Genomic DNA, 24,731 nt, shown 5'->3' on the forward strand with positions numbered 1-24,731 from the left:
AGCATTCCGCCTTTTGTTCAACCTCCTGAAAGATTCCTCAATCTCCAGGTATCGCAGTCAACTTCACTTGCTCCCTGTTAAGGAAAGAGTTATTTTTAAAGCACTTACCGTGGCGCACTCAGGATTATATAAAAATGTGGGCTAAATATTTACGTGATGGGATTGACCCCATGTTATGGCAGAGTTTTTGGCTTTACTTAGAAGTGATATAGATCATTAATCCTGCTCGCATCTAGTATAGGTATTCTTAGCCTGTGTTGGCCCTTTTAAGCCCTTTTTCCAGACCTAGAAGAGGATAGCTGCTTAATATGCCTTTATTCTTGACTTTAACCTGTCTATTGCCTATTGGCTTTGACATATTAGACATATTGGTATGGTTCATGTAGGTATTCTGACAGAGCTAAGGAGCATTTCACCCCTTTCAGGCCTAAAGCTAGAGAGACTCCATCTTGATGGAAGCAGAGAGGCTTTCTAGGGCAAAAGTAATGTTTATAGTTATAACTGTTGTCCGCCCTAAGCGGACCGGAGAGAACCGGCCAGAGCTGAATCTAATCAGGAATTGTTCCCGGGCTCAGTCTCTAGACGAAACAAGCAGACTGGTCACTGTGGGAGCGTCTAGCGCAAGGAGCCTGGTGCATGGGATTGGTCAGAAAAAGCTGCTGGCTGGAACTTTCCATGAGGAAACAGCATTCTATATTTGTGAAGTGCAGAGGCGGAGTCAGTCAGTCGAAGAGGAGTCGAGGAGAGAGTGAGTCGTGCAGAGGAGAGTCCAGCAGAGAGGAGCAGTGGAGTGGAGTTGGCAGAGAGAGAGAGAGGGTTCAATCTGGAGAAGAGCTGAGTTGAATAGTGAGCTGGAACTGAAGGAAGCAGTCAGAAGCAGTTGTTTATCAGGAGGAAGTGTGAATAGCTGGAGTCTGAAGTAATGCCTTTTAGAAGAGATAGAGGAGAGTTCGTGGATTAACCTATGGGAGCAGATGGAATTGGACATTGGCGCAGAGAAAGAGCGACTAAGATAGTAGAATGAACGGTGATCAGAGCGGCAGGAACCATTAAAGAGTGAAGACGCAAAGTGGAGAGACAGTCAGAGCGGGGGAGAGGAGTCCAGAGACAGAGCGATCAGCGCAGAGGTGTACCCAAGAGTGCAGGAGAGGAGAGAGAGCATGAGATGAGCCAAGGCACAGACGAGAGAGGAACCCAGATGACAGCTAGAACAAGACTTCACACTAATCAGGTGATATTGTTTTCATCACATTAGCTACACTTAATCTTTTCCCTTTCAGCGGAGTGTTCCTGTTATGTGTAATCTTTTCTCTTTCAAGCGGTGTGTTCTACCTATAGCCTTTGTTAGATTTGCATAAATGTTTATATTACTGTAATAAATGTCCCCAGTTTATAACTAACTGGCGTGTAGTCCCTATTCTTGTTCACTAAAGGTAAATGGCACTTCTAGGTAGTTGCTAGGCGCATGAATGGATGAGTAATCCCAATCAGGTGAGTGGTGATCACATAAATAGGGAGTGAGTGAACCTTTGATGCCAAGAGCAGAGAGTACATTATATAATCCGGAACCATATCCAAAGTCATCATTGTAGTTTCATCCCGAGTAGACAGCTGAGATAATATCCCAATATATATATATATATGTATAGGTGTTCATAGGAATGTGGTCGTCGTTTGACATGCGGCGTTAATGAGAGCACTGGAGTGTCAAACCAGTGTGTAAAGCCACCGGATTGTGGTAAAAGACTAAGTGAGAGCGGCAGGAGGGACACTGCCGTGGATGTTTCGCAGGATCGCGAACGCTTGGAAAAGGAGAGCACGGGGGCTGCAGACCCACGTGTGTAGACGCACCAGATTGTGTGTCAGATCTGCCCTAGGGTAGAACGGTCTGGGTCAGGGTGGCCGCGAGACCAACTGATGTAAATAAGTGTGGTGTAGGGTATGGATATCCCTAGTAATCAGTGAGTATTCTTAGTATCCCTATAGATTTAGTGGTGTTTTTGATAATATGAGCTTGTATATTGCGAGTTCCCTATCCTCAGGTAGGTACCAGGTGCCTGGATAGGTGGTCCTGAGGACGGAAGGTGAGTACGTTTTGGCTGGGTCATAGGGGCCCCTGGGGGCTGATCCCATCTAAACAGAAAATCCAGACATTACATTTTGGCGTAGTCGGCATCTTACGAACTCTGTGTGACCCCATGTGTTGTGAGTAAGCGCCAAACATTACATTTTGGCGTAGTCGGCATCTTACGAACTCTGTGTGCCTGGCCATGTGTTTAGATTGTCTCCCATGTGTTGTGTGGGAGTGCCCTGAACGCCAATTACATTTTGGCGTAGTCGGACAGTTTACGAACTCTGTGTGCCTGGCCATGTGCTTAGAGAGTTGCCCATGAGTTCTGAGGGAATGCCCTGAACACTAGTTCCATCTGGCGTAATGTTGCAGTTTATGTAGCCTGTTAGACCTATTGGCTTGAACAGTTGCAGCGTGAGGAGATTGTATTACATCATGGCATTTGGTTTATTCAGGGTGGAAGGAATGGTTTTCATCTTGGTGTTTAAACTGTCAGAGTTGAAGGATGGCATTACATGAGGAAGCCAGTTACATCTATGTGATGGTCCAATTGTATAAATGTGTGTAAAAATGCTTTTAAATTGCCCATTAAATTGCTTGCTGCATCTGCTTATGCTGTGCAATATGAAATGTGTTCATTGTTATATGATCTGTGGAGTTCTGTGAATATAGCTCCTTGTAAATATGGCTTTAGAATAGCGCCATTTTAATGTGCCTTGTGAGGTGCATGTTCTCAAGTTGATCTGCTGTGTTGCTTGTGAATGGTGCTTTGGATATGTTCCTTGTGAAAAGCGTGTTGTTTTTTGAGTTTGTTTACTGTCTTGTAAATATGGCTTTAGAATAGCGCCATTTTAATGTGGTTTGTGAGGTGCATGTTCTTATGTTAATCAGTTGTGTTCCTTGTGCATTGCGCCTTGGAAATGTTGTTTGTGAAAGGCTTGTCTTGTAAATTTGGCTTGTGAATAGCGCCATGTGGTCATGGCTTGGACAGGGCATGTTCTCATTACGTTTGGCAGGAGAGAGCTGGATCTTTCTCGGGTGCTTGGGGATAACGTTTTTGAAAATGTGTACGTGTTAGCTGTGAACGTGAAGAAATGTGCTAATGATTTTCCCATGTATAAATGGACGTTGGGAAATGTTTCCATTTGAGCTGCCAAAGGGTTAATATCTTGAGTTGAGGTGGCAGCCTTTATTTTTTACATGCTGTCAACATGCATGGTTATCTGACCTGACTATAAAAGTCAGTGAATTATTTTAAGGATTTTTGATGGTTTGATTTTGACTTTTTTTTTTTTTTGGTTCCTTGGTCAGCCTACGTGCTTTGTCAGTTTCTTGACGGAAAGGTAACATCTTGTGTTTTGAGAAGGGTTCTGTTCATTTCACATTCCTTTTGAAATGCGTCTACGAATTTGTGTGGGTTCACCTTGGAATTGATGTGGTTATAAATCAACCTTACGGAGAAAGCTGTGTTCTTTTAAAATGAGTGAAATGTTAAAAATATGGCCCGTTAGAATGCATGCTACGGGCTGTTTTCATTAATTATTTCTGTGAGGGGTTTCCATCTAGACAGGAATGTGATGGTTGCAATAATAATAGGTTTAGAATAATAAATCTTGCCCGACAGTGCGTGGTAACATGTGCTTTTAATTAGTGTGAGGCAACCATGTGCTTTTAAATGAAAAAAGTTAAAACGTGACATTATTATTTTCCCACATGTGAATTAAAATGTATGCTTTTATAAATGTGTCATCAAAAAATGTGAACTTAAATATAATGTTGAAATGAATATGCATTTTATGCTGTTTTACAAATTATTTCTTTTTGACAAATGGGCCATGTTAATTCGTTTCTCAAATGCAGAATGTATATAATTTGGTGTGCAAAAGATAGTTGCCCCTTTTAAATAAGTGCTCATATTTTTAAATGTTTTGTGGACAAACGTCTTTTTAAAAAAATTGGATCTTTTTTAATTGGCAATACACTGTAACAGAATTGTTTTTTTTTATTAATATTCGCCTCCGTTAGTTTGAGAATCAGGCCATGAGAACAGGCAAAAGGAATTTGTTTTTTGACCTTGGCAGCCCAGCTGGTCTGCGCAGACAAACTTTTTTTCATTCTGCAAGTTTCGATCACGTCCCAGTGTGTTATGATGGGCTACAATCCAATTTTCTTCCGCGCACGGCTTGTTTATTTAAGGGCGGGGTGGCCTGGGCTTCTCTGACCATGGAAATTGGGAAGCTTGCAGTGCCCTGCTGATGCTGTCATCATTTGGCAGTATTTCATTTTTTTTTTTTTTTCTTCTTCACACTGTAGCATGACTCTTGCCCAGAAGGGTGGGACTGGCTTAGTTAGGATTAGGGTATGTTAGGCCCCACTCAATGTTATTAAAAGTTAAATTTTGAATGTTTTTAATTAATTAGGATATTTTCTTTTCAATAATGAAAGGCACCCGGGGTGCTTTTTAAATGGAAAATTTTATTTTACAAGAATAATGATACTTGTTCTCTGGTTTCTAGGATTGCTGCAGTTGGGGTGCGTGCGTGCATCTGCCCACTCCCTTTATTTGTTTTAGCTTTTTATTTTCATGTTATTATTTTAGTTTATTGTTTTGGATGATGGAACCAGACCAGACCAGACCAGACCAGACCGGGTGATGGATGGCCACATTGGAGGAAGTGTCCATGATGCAGGGTGGTGGCCTACACTGAAGAATTTGGACATTAAATAATCCCTTGGACAATCAGGCCCCACTTTTAAAAAGAAATGAAACCCAAACATGTTTTATTTGTTACAGGATTGTAAAAGGACTTGATTCATAATCCCTTGTACAAGCAGGCCCCACTTTTAAAAAGAAATGAAACCCAAACATGTTTTATTTGTTACAGGATTGTAAAAGGACTTGATCCATAATCCCTTGTACAAGCAGACCCCACTTTTAAAAGTAAAATATGTCACCTATTATAGTTTTTCCAAATGAAGGACTTTTTTGAATGATGGCGCACACATGTGCTCCACTGTGTGATTTAAGCTTGATGTTACACTAGTTATCTTGTAGACTGGGGTTGTAGTTTTTTTTACTGTTCTTGCATTTTCACCTTAATTGATCAAAGGGTGGTTACCTTACAATTTAGATGGTTCTGGGTGGTGTGTCTTTTAGTATGATTATGTGTTAATGTTTATCCAGACCTTGCAACAGTTTGTCATGTTTATTTCTCAGATTTCACCTTAAATTGACTAATGTCAGCAGGTAGGCCTCATTTAGGCCTATTGTTATTTTCATCTCACATATTAGCACCTATACCAATAGTTTCATGAGTCATCATTAGCTTAACTTGCCTATAGTAGGTAGAGCTCATTTAGGCCCTTTCTTGTTTTCTCATTAGAAGTTGAAACACATTTAGCCTTAAGTTGTCCGAAGTAGGCCCATTTAGGCCCCTTGCTGTTTTCATTCAACACATAAGTCCCTACATCATTAGATTTCACCAGTTATCATTAGAAGTTGAGGCACATTTAGTTTAAGGATGCTTTGGTTAGTTTCTTTCGTTATCATATCCAATCTCAGATATTTTCAGCATTCAAGTCAAGGGTGCTTTGATTTGTTTTTTAGGTTTCTATTCCCTACAATTGAGTTTCAGGTGGAATTTTCTTGAGTTGTCATTGTTTTTAGGGAGTTTTTTAGGTTTTGATTTGTTGATAGATTGTGTTGGTGTTTGTTTATTTAGATGTTATTGTTTGTCAGATGTTCGCAAGATAAGGATCTAAGGGTGGATGGCAGGGATATTTAGCAGTGATATAGATCTTAATCTTGCTCACATCTAGGATAGGTATTTTTAGCCTATGTTGATAGATTGTGTTGATGTTTGTTTGTTTGGATGTTATTGTTTATAAAGATGCTCGCATGATAAGGATCTAAGGGTGGAATGTTATGGCAGAGTTTTTGGCTTTACTTAGAAGTGATATAGATCATTAATCCTGCTCGCATCTAGTATAGGTATTCTTAGCCTGTGTTGGCCCTTTTAAGCCCTTTTTCCAGACCTAGAAGAGGATAGCTGCTTAATATGCCTTTATTCTTGACTTTAACCTGTCTATTGCCTATTGGCTTTGACATATTAGACATATTGGTATGGTTCATGTAGGTATTCTGACAGAGCTAAGGAGCATTTCACCCCTTTCAGGCCTAAAGCTAGAGAGACTCCATCTTGATGGAAGCAGAGAGGCTTTCTAGGGCAAAAGTAATGTTTATAGTTATAACTGTTGTCCGCCCTAAGCGGACCGGAGAGAACCGGCCAGAGCTGAATCTAATCAGGAATTGTTCCCGGGCTCAGTCTCTAGACGAAACAAGCAGACTGGTCACTGTGGGAGCGTCTAGCGCAAGGAGCCTGGTGCATGGGATTGGTCAGAAAAAGCTGCTGGCTGGAACTTTCCATGAGGAAACAGCATTCTATATTTGTGAAGTGCAGAGGCGGAGTCAGTCAGTCGAAGAGGAGTCGAGGAGAGAGTGAGTCGTGCAGAGGAGAGTCCAGCAGAGAGGAGCAGTGGAGTGGAGTTGGCAGAGAGAGAGAGAGGGTTCAATCTGGAGAAGAGCTGAGTTGAATAGTGAGCTGGAACTGAAGGAAGCAGTCAGAAGCAGTTGTTTATCAGGAGGAAGTGTGAATAGCTGGAGTCTGAAGTAATGCCTTTTAGAAGAGATAGAGGAGAGTTCGTGGATTAACCTATGGGAGCAGATGGAATTGGACATTGGCGCAGAGAAAGAGCGACTAAGATAGTAGAATGAACGGTGATCAGAGCGGCAGGAACCATTAAAGAGTGAAGACGCAAAGTGGAGAGACAGTCAGAGCGGGGGAGAGGAGTCCAGAGACAGAGCGATCAGCGCAGAGGTGTACCCAAGAGTGCAGGAGAGGAGAGAGAGCATGAGATGAGCCAAGGCACAGACGAGAGAGGAACCCAGATGACAGCTAGAACAAGACTTCACACTAATCAGGTGATATTGTTTTCATCACATTAGCTACACTTAATCTTTTCCCTTTCAGCGGAGTGTTCCTGTTATGTGTAATCTTTTCTCTTTCAAGCGGTGTGTTCTACCTATAGCCTTTGTTAGATTTGCATAAATGTTTATATTACTGTAATAAATGTCCCCAGTTTATAACTAACTGGCGTGTAGTCCCTATTCTTGTTCACTAAAGGTAAATGGCACTTCTAGGTAGTTGCTAGGCGCATGAATGGATGAGTAATCCCAATCAGGTGAGTGGTGATCACATAAATAGGGAGTGAGTGAACCTTTGATGCCAAGAGCAGAGAGTACATTATATAATCCGGAACCATATCCAAAGTCATCATTGTAGTTTCATCCCGAGTAGACAGCTGAGATAATATCCCAATATATATATATATATGTATAGGTGTTCATAGGAATGTGGTCGTCGTTTGACATGCGGCGTTAATGAGAGCACTGGAGTGTCAAACCAGTGTGTAAAGCCACCGGATTGTGGTAAAAGACTAAGTGAGAGCGGCAGGAGGGACACTGCCGTGGATGTTTCGCAGGATCGCGAACGCTTGGAAAAGGAGAGCACGGGGGCTGCAGACCCACGTGTGTAGACGCACCAGATTGTGTGTCAGATCTGCCCTAGGGTAGAACGGTCTGGGTCAGGGTGGCCGCGAGACCAACTGATGTAAATAAGTGTGGTGTAGGGTATGGATATCCCTAGTAATCAGTGAGTATTCTTAGTATCCCTATAGATTTAGTGGTGTTTTTGATAATATGAGCTTGTATATTGCGAGTTCCCTATCCTCAGGTAGGTACCAGGTGCCTGGATAGGTGGTCCTGAGGACGGAAGGTGAGTACGTTTTGGCTGGGTCATAGGGGCCCCTGGGGGCTGATCCCATCTAAACAGAAAATCCAGCCATTACACCCCACACTGCTCTAAAATACTCTTTTGAGTCAGCTGCCTACAGTCCATCCCTTTTACCAAACAATAGGAATGGGGCGGATCTGCCAACTCTGTACTGGAAGCCAAACATTAAATGAATTCCCCTTGCCCCTACAATGTATTCCAGATAAAATTTGTTCCACAAACAACTGAAAACGTATCTATTCACGGGTTAAAGTGTTTGGGATCCCCTGGTAGCCTTTTGCCTTAGCTTTAGGACACTTGTAGTAGCCAAGCGCTTTACAAATCCCTTCATTCATTCAATCTGCCAAAATGCTACACCTCCCCAGGTGAGGTGTAAAGAGGAGAAATATCTTTATTATATTTCTTTTTAATTAAATTTATTTTATTGAACATATTCCAAAACAACAAAAGAAAAAAATACCCCCAGTCGTTCACAGCATTGTATAGTTCATTCGGCGCACGTTCACAGCATCATATTACATCATATATTGGCAGTTAGTATTACACATCAATTTCATCCTAGTTACAGTCGTATTGATTCTTGGACATTACAAACCTATATGGCGGCATGTGATATATATGCATGCTGGTTAAATTCCTACTACACTAATATCTTTATTTTCCACGTATGCGCCAGAAAGGGGACACACTAATGTCTTTAGCTAGTGATTGTGTCAGGGTTCCCACATTCGACCTTGTGATCTCATGAGCCCGCATATCGTCTGATGTGGACAGAAGGTAAGCTTTCAGGGGATCCCATATATCTCTTGGCCTGGAGGTAGGTGGGAGTAATTCTGCATACGAGAATGTTTGCTTCAGCCACATTATCAGATCTTGCAGCCAGTCTTTGAATTTATGGGCCCGACCCCTACACCATTTACATGCAACTTTGCATTTTGCTATCAAAAATCCCAGAGCCAAATATTTCTTATGTGCAGTTTCAACTCCATCTGTGTAACCTAGTAAGGTGGTGACCGGAGATATCTGAAGTGATGTGCCCACCATCTGTGACATAGCTTTGAATATATGTTGCTAGTATTCATATATTACTGGGCACCATGCCATGTGTAAAAATCCAGCCCCATCTCTCACACACCTCGCCATTTGTCATTATCCTATTGCTGAAATGTATGCAGTTTGCTGAGGGTGTAGTATACACAATGTAAAACTTATAGTAGATTAGTCTTAGCCTGCTATTGGCTGTGATCGCCTCTATTTGCCTACATCAAAATTCCCACTGTTTGTCTGAAACTGTTGTGCCAAGGTCAGCTTCCCATTCTGAGCGTGATAATGATAGGTGTGGCATATAGGGGGTGTATGGAACCAGTAAGTTGCATAGTGTGCTTGTGCGCAATAGGAATAGAGTTCAAGATACAGTGCGTCAACCCCCCCTGAGAAAAAGGGTGCAGAGCCCTGAAATAGGTTTTCCCCGGATTATATGGGATATTTGTAAATAGGTTGAGCATTTTGGCAAACAAAATCCGCCTGCCATGGATATCGGCATTGCTATCCAGCATGTGATGGAATCTGTGAAGGTTTCTAGGTTCCTACCGCAGTTGGTACACACCAGTTCGCTTTTGTCCCTAGTGATCTTGATCCCTAGATATTTAACCTCATTGCTGCGCTACTCTAGCGGGTAATCAAGTGTATAGGGTATAACCTTGTCAGTAGGAGGGAATATGGTTGATTTACTCCAATTAATATGTATGCCTGAGTATTCCCTTTAAGGTAGAGAGTTATATCATCCACGTAGAGTGATATTAGAAGGTCTGGTAGGGTATGCTATAGCCTGTTTCGTATGGTGTTGCCTCAGCTTTGCCAGGAGCTGTTCCACAGCTAGGGCAAATAGTATTGGAGATAACGGGCAACCATGCCGAGTTCCCCTTGTGATTGCAAATGGAGAGGAGCAAGTACCATTGAGGAGGACTGTGGCAGTAGGTTGACAATAAAAGAGTTCTCACATTTGAGGAAACCTTGGGGCATCCCCATATATCGCAGGGTCATAATCAGATAATCCCATTCTATAGAGTCGAACGCCTTGGTGGCATCGAGAAACACTGATACTGCTGCGGCTATGTCTGGGTCAATGTCTTCTAAAACAGTAAATAATGTCCGGAGATTACGTAATGTCTCACGCCCAAGTATGAACCTGGACTGATCGGGCAATACTAGTCTGTTCATCAATAAATTTAACCTGTTTGAGAAGGCCTTAGCAAGAATTTTGGTGTCACAATTAATCAAAGAGAGTGGGCGGTAAGATTTTCAGTGGTCGGCTGGTTTACCAGGCTTAAGCAAAGAGGTGATTATGGCCTCTCTGATGGTTGATGAGAGTATACCGTCTTCACTTGCCTCGTCAAATACTTTTTTAAATATAGGGACTAGCTATCTTACGTATGTTTTATAAAACTACACTGGCAACCCGTCAGATCCTGGAGCACGACCAGACTTCATTTGTATAATTTACGGCCGTGATTTCATTCTCCTCCAGGTCCGCAGCTAGGAACTCTCTCTGGGAGTCTCCCAGCCACGCCAGGGCTGTGTCTCCAAAATATGGCGGGAGATTTAGGGGTTGCCCCCTATACTAAGTGTTTAGGGTGGCATAGTATGTTGTAAAAGTGTGTAAGAGGTCAGTAATATTTCTGTGAATTGCTCCTCATGTAATTGGAGAACCTAGATTGAAGGATATACAGCCAGATTCATCACCCGAAATTGCGATCGCAATAGCTGCGAATTAGCTATTGCGATCGAAATCCAAAGAAAAGCTATTCATGATAGAAAAAAGTACAAAATTGCGAAATCTCAAATAAAATATTGCGAAATCGCAAAATAATTCTCAGAATCCAGGAGGAACCCCTATAGCGAATCGGAAATAGCGAGAATCTATGGATTCTGCGAATTGCGTTGCAAACTTGCTAAATAATCGCTAACGCAATTCATGAAAAATCGTGCGAAAAATCAGAAAATCGCTATTTGCGACACGCAGTTCAAGGAGAACCCAAACCAGGTGGCAACCATGAAGAAATTGCAATGAAAAAAAAAAAAACTAGCCACAGGTGCAGGCCTGACCAAACACACTTAAGGAGACACAGTAGGAGCGTGAGGACTCTCACAATGCCAGGACTCTACATGGTGGTCAGGCGGCGAAGGCTCCAGGCTGCAGCAAGGAACTGACGCAGAATCCAGGAGCGAATATTCCGCCAGCGGAACACCCTTCTCGGCCAAACTGCGAAACAAATCTACTCCAAGTACCGCCTGAATGGGGCAATGATCACTAAGCTGATCCGTGACCTAGACCCCCTGATTCAGCAGCCAACAAGGAGGACCAATGCCGTGCCCACCTATGTCCAGGTTTTGTGCAGCCTGCACCTCCTGGCCTCTGGAAGCTTCCAGGGGGTAGTTGCCGTTGCAGGGGGGATCTCCCAGAGCACCATGTCCCGCTGCCTAAGGAGTTTCCTGGAGGCAATGCTGACCCGGCTACACCATTACATCACATTCCCGACCACCCAACAGGACTTGAATCAAACCAAGCTTCAGTTTTACAACATCCCACATGTAATAGGATGCATTGACTGAACACATGTACCGGAACCGCAAGTCCTACCACTCCCTGAATATCGAGATGGTGTGCAACGCTAAGACAATCATCACGGGCATAGTGGCACAATACCCGGGGAGCACACATGACTCCTTCATATTCCAACATACAAAATGTCCCTCTAGGAATTATTTGACCATCAATATCTAAATTATAAAATCTTCACATAAGCGATCAATTATGTACAAAAAGCAAGGAAAAAACAGATTCAAACTGTTCTTTATTATGCTGTTATTTAAATAATTTCTTTTTTCTTTTTTCACACAAAATGTACAATATAGCAACAGAAAATATTACTCAATTTGCAAAATGAATTTAACAGTAGTATATGGCAACTTTTGCTAATAACATGGGAAAACCACTGCCATGTCCTATAAATTACTTTTTAAAATACAATTGTTAGAAATTCAAATGTTGATACATCCATAAGCAAAAAGTTGTCAAGCGTCGATGTTTCGGTCCACGTTGGTTAACATAATCCATAGGACCATCATCAGGACCATACGTTGCACATATAGTCTAAAAGTAAATATACATATAAATATTATTGCATGATAACCTTGCAACAACGGTATCGTCTACTCATCTGAAGAGAATTAAACCTGTAACCTGCATCTTAAGTGTACAGAGTCGTACTACCAACACCAAAAGGAACCAACAATTGTGTGCCTGCTTCCAAAGTAATTAGCATGAGAACTGTGACCTCAACCCTAAGTGTATTTAATAAATTAACCACCACCAAAAAGAAGAAGAACCACTGTGTCTATTGCCTTAAAATCAGTGCATCTAGATTCACAAACTCTTACCAATGACCTCCAGCCGGAATTCCCAAGACTTGAAAATCCAATCTCGAATTATCTATTAAAAGCAACCAATAACAACACCATGTCAACGACATGCTGTCCCACTGCGAATTATAGGGAATATAAATCATAAATCACTTACACAGCGTAAATCACTTAAAACTATACTTACAGATGAAGTCACAGTGTCTCCACCTATGTCGACCCACACGTCAAAATCGCTGCCCAAAGAAAGGAGCTTCACACGTCATCTATAAACCCAGAAGCTTTAATCTGTATCATTCACCACACACTCTATTTAGAGTACGCACGTAAAGAAACTTAAGACACTCAGAACCAGTCTTGAAACAGGCAGTATCACTTACTTAATTACGTGGAAGGAATTCTGCCGTATCAACCCACTCGACTGCCGCGTATGAGAATTTAATGCCACTACTTCCGTGTTTTAAAAAAGAGAGCGTCGAAAACGTTGTGGCGTCGTACGTAAGTAAACGTGGCGCCATCTTAGTGTAGGTAGTGAAGACGTGTGTCATCTCGTATTGTCCTATACGGAAGTAACCGGCCCTCAGACCATCGACCACAAAAGCATAGTTATATTTAAAAATATTTTAAAAAACTATATTTAAAAAAGTCAGCAATCCAGCACGGGCCAGATTTATCATGTATTATCATTCATGGTATTTTGTTAATGCACCTTATCAGCGGCCATCTTGGAACGGGTCTCCATTACCACAGTTCTAGATGAAAATAGATGAAACCCACCAACCATACATCAACAGATCCCCTTCAGGATGGGTAATGATTGTGATATAGCCACCAAAACATATTTAAACTATTCAGTTTATATGGCAGACAATCACAAGGAACCCAAAGCTACACAATTATAACGTTGCCACCGTGTGCCACTCTATCAAAGAATTCAAACCTTTATCAACAGTATTACACATCCAGATCCATTTATTTTCCCTTAGGGTAAGTAGACGATCCACATTATGGTAACGTTTGTTGCTCTTGATAACATCAATAACAAACCATTGCATTTCATTAGGCAAATGTGATGTCTGCTGATAATGTTCCACCAAAGGTGCTGTTGTAACATTACACCTTATACGGGACTAATGCTGTAATACCCGTTTTTTTATTTCCTGTTTGGTTTTACCTATATATGACAAAATGCACGGACATTGTATACAGAAAATAACATTTTTGGTGTTACAGTTTGAATGATGGAATAGTTTGATTTCTTTATCATTCACCTTACAGCTTTTCAGTGACTTTGTAGTCGCACATGCCACACAATTGCCACACGGGTAATGCCCCGTAACTGGTGGTAAACCCCATTGTGATTGTATAGTGGTGGATACTAGCTCCTTATAGGCCTTCACTAAGAAATCTCCAAAATTTCGGCCTCTTTTGAATGCAAACCGAGGTTGCATCAAATGAGGTTCTATTTTTCTGATCAAATGCCAATTGCTCTTAATGATTTATTTATTTATTTATTTATAGTGTTTTGTATAGCGCGGACAAGACCCGTGGGTATCAGAGCGCTTAACATAGAAAGAATTACAGATAGACATTATAATAGCAGTTATAACAACAAAACAGATATGAGGTAGAAGGCGATATGCTGTAAGGAAGTGGTTAGATATATATATATTCCTAACGCCTGTGCAATTAGCATTAGGTGGCGAATAAGGCTTAGCTTGTGTCATAGTAATATAGCCAAGCTCGGTGAGGTAGGGTTATAAAGCATTACAGTTCATATCAAGGATCATATAGATTAACAAAGTGAGGTAGAGGTTATATAGTTTTGTCGGTGAGATATAGATATAAGATCACAGATATATGAGGTAGCCGTAAAGTATCTAGCCGAGGCATGAACGTGGAATCAGTCATTTGTCAGATATTGATCTTCAAATTATTCATGATGAGGACAACCCTCTTTTAGCGTACATGTTCATACCAGTTATCTGTAGGTTTCTCTATATAGGGTATTTACTCATCAAGTGGCTCTTCAGTTCCCGTTTGAATGTTACAGTATTTTGAATCTTCCTGATGTTTGGAGGGAGTGAGTTCCAGATTCTGGGGGCAGCTCCGGAGAATGCTCGGTCATAGGTCTTTATCTTACGGAAAAAGGCTGGTCGCAATAGCAACTCTTTTGCGCTTCTAGTTGGTCTGTTACCTCCTGATAGCTTAATTGTCTTGGCTAGATATCTAGGCGTGTTGTAGTGCACCGCTTTATGGGTAATACAGGCCACCTTCATTTGAATTCTGGCCTCGTAAGGTAGCCAGTTTAGTGCTTTCAGGTGAGGAGATATGTGATCGAATTTCTTCGTTCCCGTAATGAGTCTTGCCGCTGCGTTGAGGCAGGCTTTTAGTGGTGCTCTGGATGTTTTCGGTAGGCCAGCTAACGTGGTGCAGCCGTATTCGATCCTCGAGATAACTAGTGATTGGATAGCCAGTTTTAGATCCGCCTCTGAGATAAAGGGTTTCAGTTTTCTTAAATAGTTCAAGTGGAAGGGGCGCTCTTGGCCATTGAGTTAATGTGGTCTTTCATGTCGAGGTTTTCATCTAACGTAATTCCTAGTGATTTGGCTGAGTTAACTAGGGTCGGGGTGCAATTTAGCGCCGTCACCAATTTAGTCCATTCCTTCACCTCAGATTGGCTCCTTGTCGGTGAAATTAGCAGGAATTTTGTTTTATGGGCATTTAGTTTCAGATGATTCATTGTTAACCATCGGAAAGCTCTCTTTAGTGTCTTGTTCATTAGGTCAATGTCATCAAGGGAGGCGATCTTTATGTATATTTGCGTGTCGTCTGCATACATATGATAGGATATCTGTGAATTTCGCAGGATCTCCGTGAGAGGTTCTACATACAAGTTGAATAGGTCTGGGGATAACGTTGAGCCTTGTGGGACCCCGATCGCGTTAGGGCGCGGGGAAGAGATTGCTTGGTTAACCAGGAATCGCTGAGTCCTGTTCTGTAGGAAAGAATTGAACCATTTCAGCACGTTTCCAGACAAACCCATCCTGTCTTGTAGCCTGGTCAATAGTACTTCGTGCTTTACCGTGTCAAATGCTGATGACAGGTCTAGGAGGATCAGTAGGCATGCTTGATTTCGGTCTAGGTCTTGTAAGGCGTCATCAACAATATGCAGGATCGCAGTTTCAGTACTATGCCCTGTTCTGAATCCTGATTGGCAGTCATCTAGTAGTGAGAACTTATCGATGTGTTGACTCAGTTGGCCCTGCACGCATTTCTCAATGACTTTGGCCAGTAGAGGGATGTTGGTCACTGGTCGATAGTTATTCGGGTCTGTTGCATCAGCTGTCGGTTTTTTGATGATGGGCACTACCTGCCCTGTTTTTAGGCAGTCAGGGATGGTCCCTTGTGCAAGTGAGGCATTTATTATCTCGGTCCAGATCGGAACTAGAGTGTGGCTGATTTCTCTTACACACTTTGCCGGTAGAGGATCTTGATAGTGGTTGTTCGGTCTAAGTTCCGCTAGCGTTTTGGCGATCTTTCTCTGGTCGTATAATTCAAATGTGTCCCAATTTGCCTTATTTTTTGTTTGGAGACCCTCTGTTGTCACAATGGCCTCATTTTTGGGTGGAGGAAGGGTCATAAGGTTAGCTGCTGCACTTGTGAGTTCAACTTCTAGCAGTTTGGATTTTTCCGTGAAAAATGAGGAGAATTCCTCGCAGCTTATGGGAGTTTTTGAGTTCTCTTGAACCGTTTTGGCTAGTTTATTTGACTGTTGTTTTAAAATCTCGAAAAGTTTTCGTGGTCTGTTTATGGCACTGTCCAGTTCAGCTCTGATGAATTCTTTTTTGGAGTTGATTATCTTTTTGTTATATTCGTTTCTGGGTTTTCTGAGGGCTTTCAGCTCCGGGGAGGAGGGATGTTGTCTCCATTTCCTTTCGCCCATTCTCGCCTGTCCTCGTTCAGTGACTGATTAAACCAAGGATTTTTTGGCTTCTCTGAGACTTTTTTCAGTTTTTGGGGCATGGTGTCATTGACGATATTACCGATCGAGGTTATGTAGTGATCCGTCAGCTCATTGACATTCTGCTTGTTATTAGGTGGCTTCAGGTCTTTCTAACACCTATCAACCAATAGTTAATATTAGCCTCTTTTGTGTCTCGGATCAGTTTCTTGATCTTGCGAGGCTGCACAGTCCTGCCCTTTTTCATTGTAGGTATCGCAAATGTTTTGGCGTGATGGTCAGACCAATCACATGGGTCTATAGCGAGGATTGATGCCTCTTTATTTCTTGAAATAATCCAGTCTAAGGTCGCTCCTTGTGAGTGAGTGGGTTGGTTGCATGCTTGTGTAAGGTTTAGCTCACTGAGAAAGTCTTTAAGCGAGTTAACCAGTTTATCATTGTCGTCGTCCCAGTGGAGGTTAAAGTCGCCTAGGAATATGTTATTGGCATCCGCGTTAGAGTTGGTCGTTATGATCTCTATCAGTTGCTCTGTGAACTTTGTGTTATCTCCTGGTGGGTGGTAGAACGCATGCAGGTTGCAACTTTGATTATTTGGTGCTCTTACATTAAGACCAAGGTATTCACAGGATTCGAGGGGTCGGTTTGGAATTGGCTGACCTCGATCTCTGAACGGTGAATGCAAGCTATACCTCCTCCCACTTTCCTTGGTCTGTCTAACCTGGCGATGTTATATTGTGGTGGTACTAAGAGATCCATGGTAGGCGATGATGATTCACTGAGCCATGTTTCCGTGAGGATGGCCAGGTCAATTTCCTTGTTAATGATGAGGGCAGCTATGTCTGATGCATGTTTATTTGCCGAACGACAGTTAAGTAGTAGGCAATTCAGGGGTTTCTGTGATTTAACGATATTTCCATTTTTGGATTCGGATGCGGTTAGCTGAATATATTGTAAGTTGTGGTGGATTGCTTTCCTGTCATTCTTTCTGGACGTTCTATTAGAGTTAATAGGTACTATTTTGATATCCTCCTCCCTACCACAGGCTGGGTGTTCATAAGATCGGAGTAAGGCCAGGGCTTCTTCATTTGACAAGGGCTTGGTCCTGTTTGGTCTGTTGGGTCTGATTGTCCTAATCTGATGTGACTCAGAACCAAACGTTGTAACACATGTAAGGGGCTTGGTGCCAATCTCAGTTCCATCTGTCTCTTTTTTTTTGTCAATAGCGCCTCACGATTGTAATACCAAGCGCGCTTCATGGCATGTTTCACCAGTCTACCAGGATATGCCCTCATCACCAATTTAGATTGTAAGATTTTAGCCTCGCAAAAATAATCATCCTTCTTGGTGCAATTGCGCCGAAGGCGCAAAAACTGCCCAAAAGGGAGATTATCGCGTAAGCTGCGCGGATGGTGACTATCATATTTCAAAAGGGTATGCCTTGATGTCGGTTTTGTATAGAGACTCATAGCTAAAGTATTATTGTCATTATAGATGGACAGATCTAAAAAATTAATGGAAGCTCTGTCACTTTCCAATGTGAATTGTAAATTGCTATCCTGTTGGTTCAACCATTCATGAAAACTTTGTAGTGCATCTTCTGTACCATTCTACACTAAACAGACGTCATCAATATACCTTAAATAGTGGGGTAAATTATCAAGGTAGGGATTATTGTTGTATATCACCCTTTCCTCAAAGGCTGCCACATAGAGGTTTGCTATATCTGGTGCGAAAATCGCGCCCATGGCCACTCCTTTGAGTTGGACATAAAAGTCAGCTCCAAAGATAAAATAATTTTCATTTAGGGCAATCCTGGCACATTGGACTATGAACTCCGTGGGCACCTGAGGTGGGCGTGTCCGTGTTTCCAGAATGTCATTTATTATTGAGAGGGCATCATCTTGTGGAATGCTTGTATACAAGCTATTAATATCCATCGTGACCAAAATGTCACTAGCTGGATCAAATGGTTGACCTTCAAGTTTCACAATTACATCCCTACTGTCTTGAGTATATGCTCTGGTCAGAGGGACAAAGGGTTTCAAAAAATAGTCTACATATTCAGCAAGAGGTTGAAGTATAAACTGACAACCTGCCACAATAGGTCTACCGGGCGGACTTTGGCTATCCTTATGAATTTTTGGAAGCATATAGAACGCTGGAATGGAATAATCATTTTTATTCATGTAGTCAAATTCTGTTTTGCTTAACCACAACCCCTCTACACCTACAGTTGTTAGTGCTTGAATCTCTTTCCGAATTCTCATTGTGGGGGTCTCCTCTCAATTTTTTATAATGTGTTGGATTACTTAATTGACGTAACACCTCACTGTCATAGTCTGTCTTATTTTGTACAATGATCCCACCCCCCTTATCAGCAGGTTTCACTATAAGATCATCTCGGTTGGCAAGCGTTTAAAGAACCAGTTTTGCTTCCTTCAAAAAATTAAACTTGACATATTTCTTATCTTGAAACATTTGTTGGATTTCATTCAACACCACACTTTCGAAAGTGATAAGGTCTTTTGGCATCATATTTGTGGGTGGAAAAAAGTTTGAGGGACATTTTAAACCACTGATGTTGGTCACATGAGTTGTTTGAGTATTTGCAAAGAAATACTTCAGACGTATTGTTCTAAAGAACTTATACATTTCTACACATGTCATGAAAGGGTCATTCCTGTTGGTGGGAACAAAGGACAGTCCATGACTCAATACCTCCATCTCCTTATGACTTAACATATGAGAAGATAAAAAGAAGATGGGAACAATAGCTAGATTCTGATTGTTTTCCATTTCCATATGTTTGTCCGAAATTACCACTCGTAATAACTGTTCCGTGTCTGTCGGAACCCGGGAGTGTATTGGTTCCTGTACCAACCTCTCCTGGTGTTCCAAGACCGCCCCCTCTGTTGCTGCTGGCCCCTGCCTAAAAAAGGAGAGGGAGAATTGTGTCCTCTACCTCCTCTATAATTAGCGTTGCCCCCCCGATTTAAACTCTCATCAGAACGTGAGGAACCAGTCTCAGAAAAAGTTGTGTGTTTAGGAGCCCTTTTTCGTCTGGTTCCCAGTAGACTGAAAAAAGTCTTTCTTTAGAAAGGGATAAGTACGTTCCCTACTATAGTTTTTTAAATCTTTCTGTAATTTCTCTGTCTTTTTTAGGATGTTATTTCTTTGGAAATCAATGATTACGGTATCAAGCTTTTTTAAGAACTCATCAGTATCTGTGGCTGTGGTGTCTTCACTGATCTGTTTTTCTAGCTCTGCAATCTCCAACTTAAGTCTATCAATGTCTTTCAATGCTGTCTCTATACTCAGGACCATCCAACTCCTGGAACATTTGTTAGAGACAAAGCTGAAACCTACTTTGTAATCCTCGTCCTCTACAAATATAGCTGGAATATTGCGGACTTGCAGTCCAATCGGCATAATGTTGTTACTCAGACAGTCTGTCAGGAATTTAGCATGTAACTCAGTCCTAATGAGTTTCTTATGCAGTCGTTCTAACGTATTACCTGCCACTGATTGTTGGGTATTAAGACTATTGCAGGTGTTTTGTGGCCCTAATAATGAGGGACCACCCGCTATCTTTGCTATGTAGTCGTCCGTATAAGTGAGGGTTTCTTTCTCAGACATAGGTGGGTGCTTAACAGTGACAGACGCTACACAAGAATGTGTATATATAAAGACACAAAAGTATAAATACAAATAAATATGACCACATCAGATTAACATACAAAGTAGACTGATACCTATATACAACAATAACCACTTTCATTAAAGAAGGGCCCTTGCAGACAACCGTCTGCGCTAACAATGTTTATGCAAAACAGAGCCACCCATTATTCCCAAGAGGACTGGGTATATATAACAAAATACAAAATGTCCCTCTAGGAATTATTTGACCATCAATATCTAAATTATAAAATCGTCACATAAGCGATCAATTATGTACAAAAAGCAAGGAAAAAACAGATTCAAACTGTTCTCTATTATGCTGTTATTTAAATAATTTCTTTTTTCTTTTTCACACAAAATGTACAATATGGCAACAGAAAATACTACTCAATTTGCAAAATAAATTTAACAGTAGTATATGGCAACTTTTGCTAATAACATGGGAAAACCACTGCCCTGTCTTATAAATTACTTTTCAAAATACAATTATTAGAAATTCAAATGTTGAAACATCCATAAGCAAAAAGTTGTCAAGCGTCGATGTTTCGGTCCACGTTGGTTAACATAATCCATAGGACCATCATATGGACCATACGATGCACATATAGTCTAAAAGTAAGTATACATATAAATATCATTGCATGATAACCTTGCAACAACGGTATCGTCTACTCATCCCAAGAGAATTAAACCTGTAACCTGCATCTTAAGTGTACAGAGTTGTACTACCAACACCAAAAGGAACCAACAATTATGTGCCTGCTTCCAAAGTAATTAGCATGAGAGAACTGTGACCTCTACCCTAAGTGTATTTAATAAATTAACCACCACCAAAAAGAAGAAGAACCACTGTGTCTATTGCCTTAAAATCAGTGGATCTAGATTCACAAACTCTTACCAACGACCTCCAGCCGGAAGTCCCAAGACTTGAAAATCCAATCTCGAATTATCTATTGAAAACAACCAATAACAACACCATGTCAATGACATGCTGTCCCACTGCGAATTATAGGGAATATAAATCATAAATCACTTACACACAGTAAATCACTTAAAACTATACTTACAGATGAAGTCACAGTGTCTCCACCTATGTCGACCCACACGTCAAAATCGCTGCCCAAAGAAAGGAGCTTCACACGTCACCTATAAACCCAGAAGCTTTAATCAGTATCATTCACCACGCACTCTATTTAGAGTACACACGTACAAAAACTTAAGACACTCAGAACCAGTCTTGAAACAGGCAGTATCACTTACTTAATTACGTGGAAGGAATTCTGCCGTATCGACCCACTCGACTGCCGCGTCCGAGAATCTAATGCCACTACTTCCGTGTTTTAAAAAAGAGAGCGTCGAAAACGCCGTGGCGTCGTACGTAAGTAAACGTGGTGCCATCTTAGTGTAGGTAGTGAAGACGTGTCTTATCTCGTATAGCCCTATACGGAAGTAACCGGCCCTCAGACCATCGACCACAAAAGCATAGTTATATTTAAAAATATATTTAAAAAATATATTTAAAAAAGTCAGCAATCCAGCACGGAGCAGATTTATCATGTATTATCGTTCATGGTATTTTGTTAATGCACCTTATCGGAGGCCATCTTGGAACGGGTCTCCATTACCACAGTTCTAGATGAAAATAGATGAAACCCACCAATCATACATCAACAGATCCCCTTCAGGATGGGTAATGATTGTGATATAGCCACTCCGGATCTCCGACCGACCCCTGCCCTCACCACGTCTTCAACAAGGCCGACGCTGTCATCGCATCCCACCTGCGGGACATCATCAACACCTCCTTCGACACCGCCACCTTCCCGGAGAGCTGGAAGCACGCCAAACTCAGCGCTCTACTAAAGAATCCAACTGCAGACCCCACCGAACTCAAGAACTACCGCCCCATCTCGCTCCTCCCTTTTCCAGCCATAGTCATCGAGAAGACCGTCAACAAGCAGCTGGCCGCCTTCCTCGAGACGAATGGATCCCTCGACCCCTCACAGTCTGGCTTCCGAGCCAACCACAGCACCGAGACCGCCCTCATCGCCGCCACCGATGACATCCGAGCCCTGATGGACAACGGAGAAACAGCGGCCCTCATCCTCCTGGACCTCTCCGCGGCATTCGACACTGTCTGCCACCGCACCCTAGTGCAGCGCCTCAGCAACGTCGGAATCCAGGAGAGGGCACTGGAATGGATCATCTCCTTCCTCGACGGAAGAACACAGAGAGTCCGTCTACCACCGTACAAGTCAGAGGCCACCGAAGTCATCTGCGGCGTCCCTCAAGGATCCTCGCTGAGCCCACCCTCTTCAAAGTCTACATGAGCCCCCTCGCAGCCATCGCACGGCAACACAACCTCAACATCATCTCCTACGCAGACGACACCCAGCTGATCCTCTCCCTGACCAACGACCCCGCCGCCGCCCGAGCCAACCTTCACGAAGGGATGAAAGACGTAGCCGAATGGATGACGACCAGCCGCCTGAAACTGAACTCAGACAAGACGGAAGTCCTCATCCTGGGCTCCTCGCCCTCCGCCTGGGACGACTCCTGGTGGCCCCCCGCCCTGGGCACCGCACCCAAACCGACGGACCACGCACGCAACCTGGGCTTCATCCTGGACTCCTCCCTCTGCATGACCAGACAAGTCAACGCCGTCTCCTCGTCGTGCTTCAACATCCTGCGCATGCTAAGGAAGATCTTCCGGTGGATCCCCACCGAGACCAGGAAGACGGTCACCCAGGCCCTCGTCACCAGCCGACTGGACTACAGCAACGCCCTCTACGCCGGAACCACCGCCAAGCTCCAGAAGAGACTCCAGCGGATCCAGAACACCTCAGCCAGACTCATCCTCGACATCCCACGACACAGCCACATCTCCGGACATCTGAGAGACCTGCATTGGCTCCCCGTCAACAAAACAATCACCTTCCGTCTCCTCACCCATGCACACAAAGCCCTACACGATCAAGGCCCGAGCTACCTCAACAACCGCATCAACTTCTACGCTCCCAAACGCCACCTCCGATCAGCCAGCCACGCCCTCACCGCCGTCCCCCGCATCCGAAGAACGACTACAGGAGGAAGGTCCTTCTCCTACCTGGCCGCCAAGACCTGGAACTCCCTCCCGACCGACCTGCGCCTGACCCAAGACCACCTCTCCTTCAGGAAGAAGCTCAAGACCTGGCTGTTCGAGCAGTAGCACCCACCCCACCCCCCAAGCGCCTTGAGACCCTCCGGGTAAGTAGTGCGCTCTATAAATGTCTTGATTGATTGATTGATTGAGCCACCAAAACATATTTAAAATCTTCAGTTTATACGGCAGACAATCACAAGGAACCCAAAGCTACACAATTATAGCGGCATGCACACAAAACTGGCAAGGGGAGACTTCGGCGAAGGACACCTACTAGGTAAGTACACATGCCACCAAATCCTACATTGTGACCATTTAACTGCGCATAATAGGCACTCACTCCTTTCATTCAGGTGACAGCGCCTACGGTCTCCGTGAGTACCTCCTCACCCCATACGTCAACCCTGCCACACCACAGCAACGGCGTTACAATGCTGCACACATACACATAAGAAATTGTATTGAGAGGACATTTGGCCTTCTGAAGAGCCGATTCTGCATACTTCACAAGACTGGTGGGGCCCTCAAATACGAGCCTGAGGTCTGCTGTCGCATTGTGGCCGTGTGTGCAATACTCCACAACATTGCTACCAAGCGCAGGATACCTGTAGAGATCTCTGGCAGTGAATCGGAATGGGACAACCCTTCGTGGTGTGGATGGCTTCCAGGTAACTCCCCGGTGCTCGGGGCCTCTAGCTCCAAGACCATTGCCAACTATAAGTGCCTTCTACTTAATACTCGCTCCTTGACCAGACATGCTCTGGATATTTACGAGCTACTAACGGTCGAAAAACCGGTATGCCTAATGCTCACTGAAACGTGGCTAGGTGAGTCCTCAAACCCTGATATTGCGACTGCTATCCCTCCTGATTATGTAATTTTTAGACAGGATAGACCTATTGGGTGGGGTGGAGGGGTCGCGATTGTGGTCCAAAGATCTGCCACATGTGTGGTTGTTCCTCTGGCGCCCATCTCTGGTTGCGAGTCCCTGGTTTTTCTATTGCCCTATCTTCTCATCAATCCTTTTCTGGGCTCCTGGTCTACAGACCACCAGGTCTGCGTGGGTCTTTTTATGAGGAGCTGCAGGCGCTAACCACGGCACTTCGCCTAAAGACAGAACACTGTATTGTGCTTGGGGATTTTAACATACACATGGATGCTGGGACGGACGGTGATGCGATTAAAATCAATGATATCACCGCCCCCTGGGCCTTATCCCCTATCTGTCTGTTCCGACCCATAACAAGGGCCACACTCTTGATCAGGTGTTTTCTACCATTCCTCTTGTTATGGCTAGTCCCGTCCCTGTCCTTTGGTCGGACCATTTTCTGATTTGCTTTCAGATTCAGGGTACCAGCAAATCACCCCGTGCTAACTCTAATCATCTTAGGCACCCTAGTCGGGCATACCATCGGGTGACCCCTGAGAGTTTGGCTCAGGCCTGCTTGGAGCATCCCTGTCCCCTATCAGGTGACTTAGAGAGGGATCTCGATTTGTTACAGAAGTGGTTAGTGGAGCGATTAGATGAACTTGCTCCGCCTATTGCGCCCCGGACATCCACAAGGCGGACATCGGCGCCTTGGTTTACGGAGTCTCTTGCAC

General features: G+C 43.1%; 2 long non-coding RNA genes across 2 annotated transcripts in view; both read left to right on the forward strand.

The window, feature by feature from the left end:
• Nucleotides 1-24,731, forward strand: part of LOC147726187 (uncharacterized) — a 244,235-nt gene that overhangs the window by 110,648 nt on the left and 108,856 nt on the right. The window lies entirely within an intron of this gene.
• On the forward strand, nucleotides 177-7,221 carry LOC147726188 (uncharacterized). The gene is made up of 2 exons (XR_015309271.1): nucleotides 177-1,231; nucleotides 4,588-7,221. It is a non-coding gene; the product is annotated as an uncharacterized LOC147726188 (long non-coding RNA).

Source organism: Lissotriton vulgaris, chromosome 3_1 (genome assembly GCF_964263255.1).
Source record: "Lissotriton vulgaris chromosome 3_1, aLisVul1.2, whole genome shotgun sequence".
NCBI classification, from domain to species: Eukaryota; Metazoa; Chordata; class Amphibia; order Caudata; family Salamandridae; genus Lissotriton; species Lissotriton vulgaris.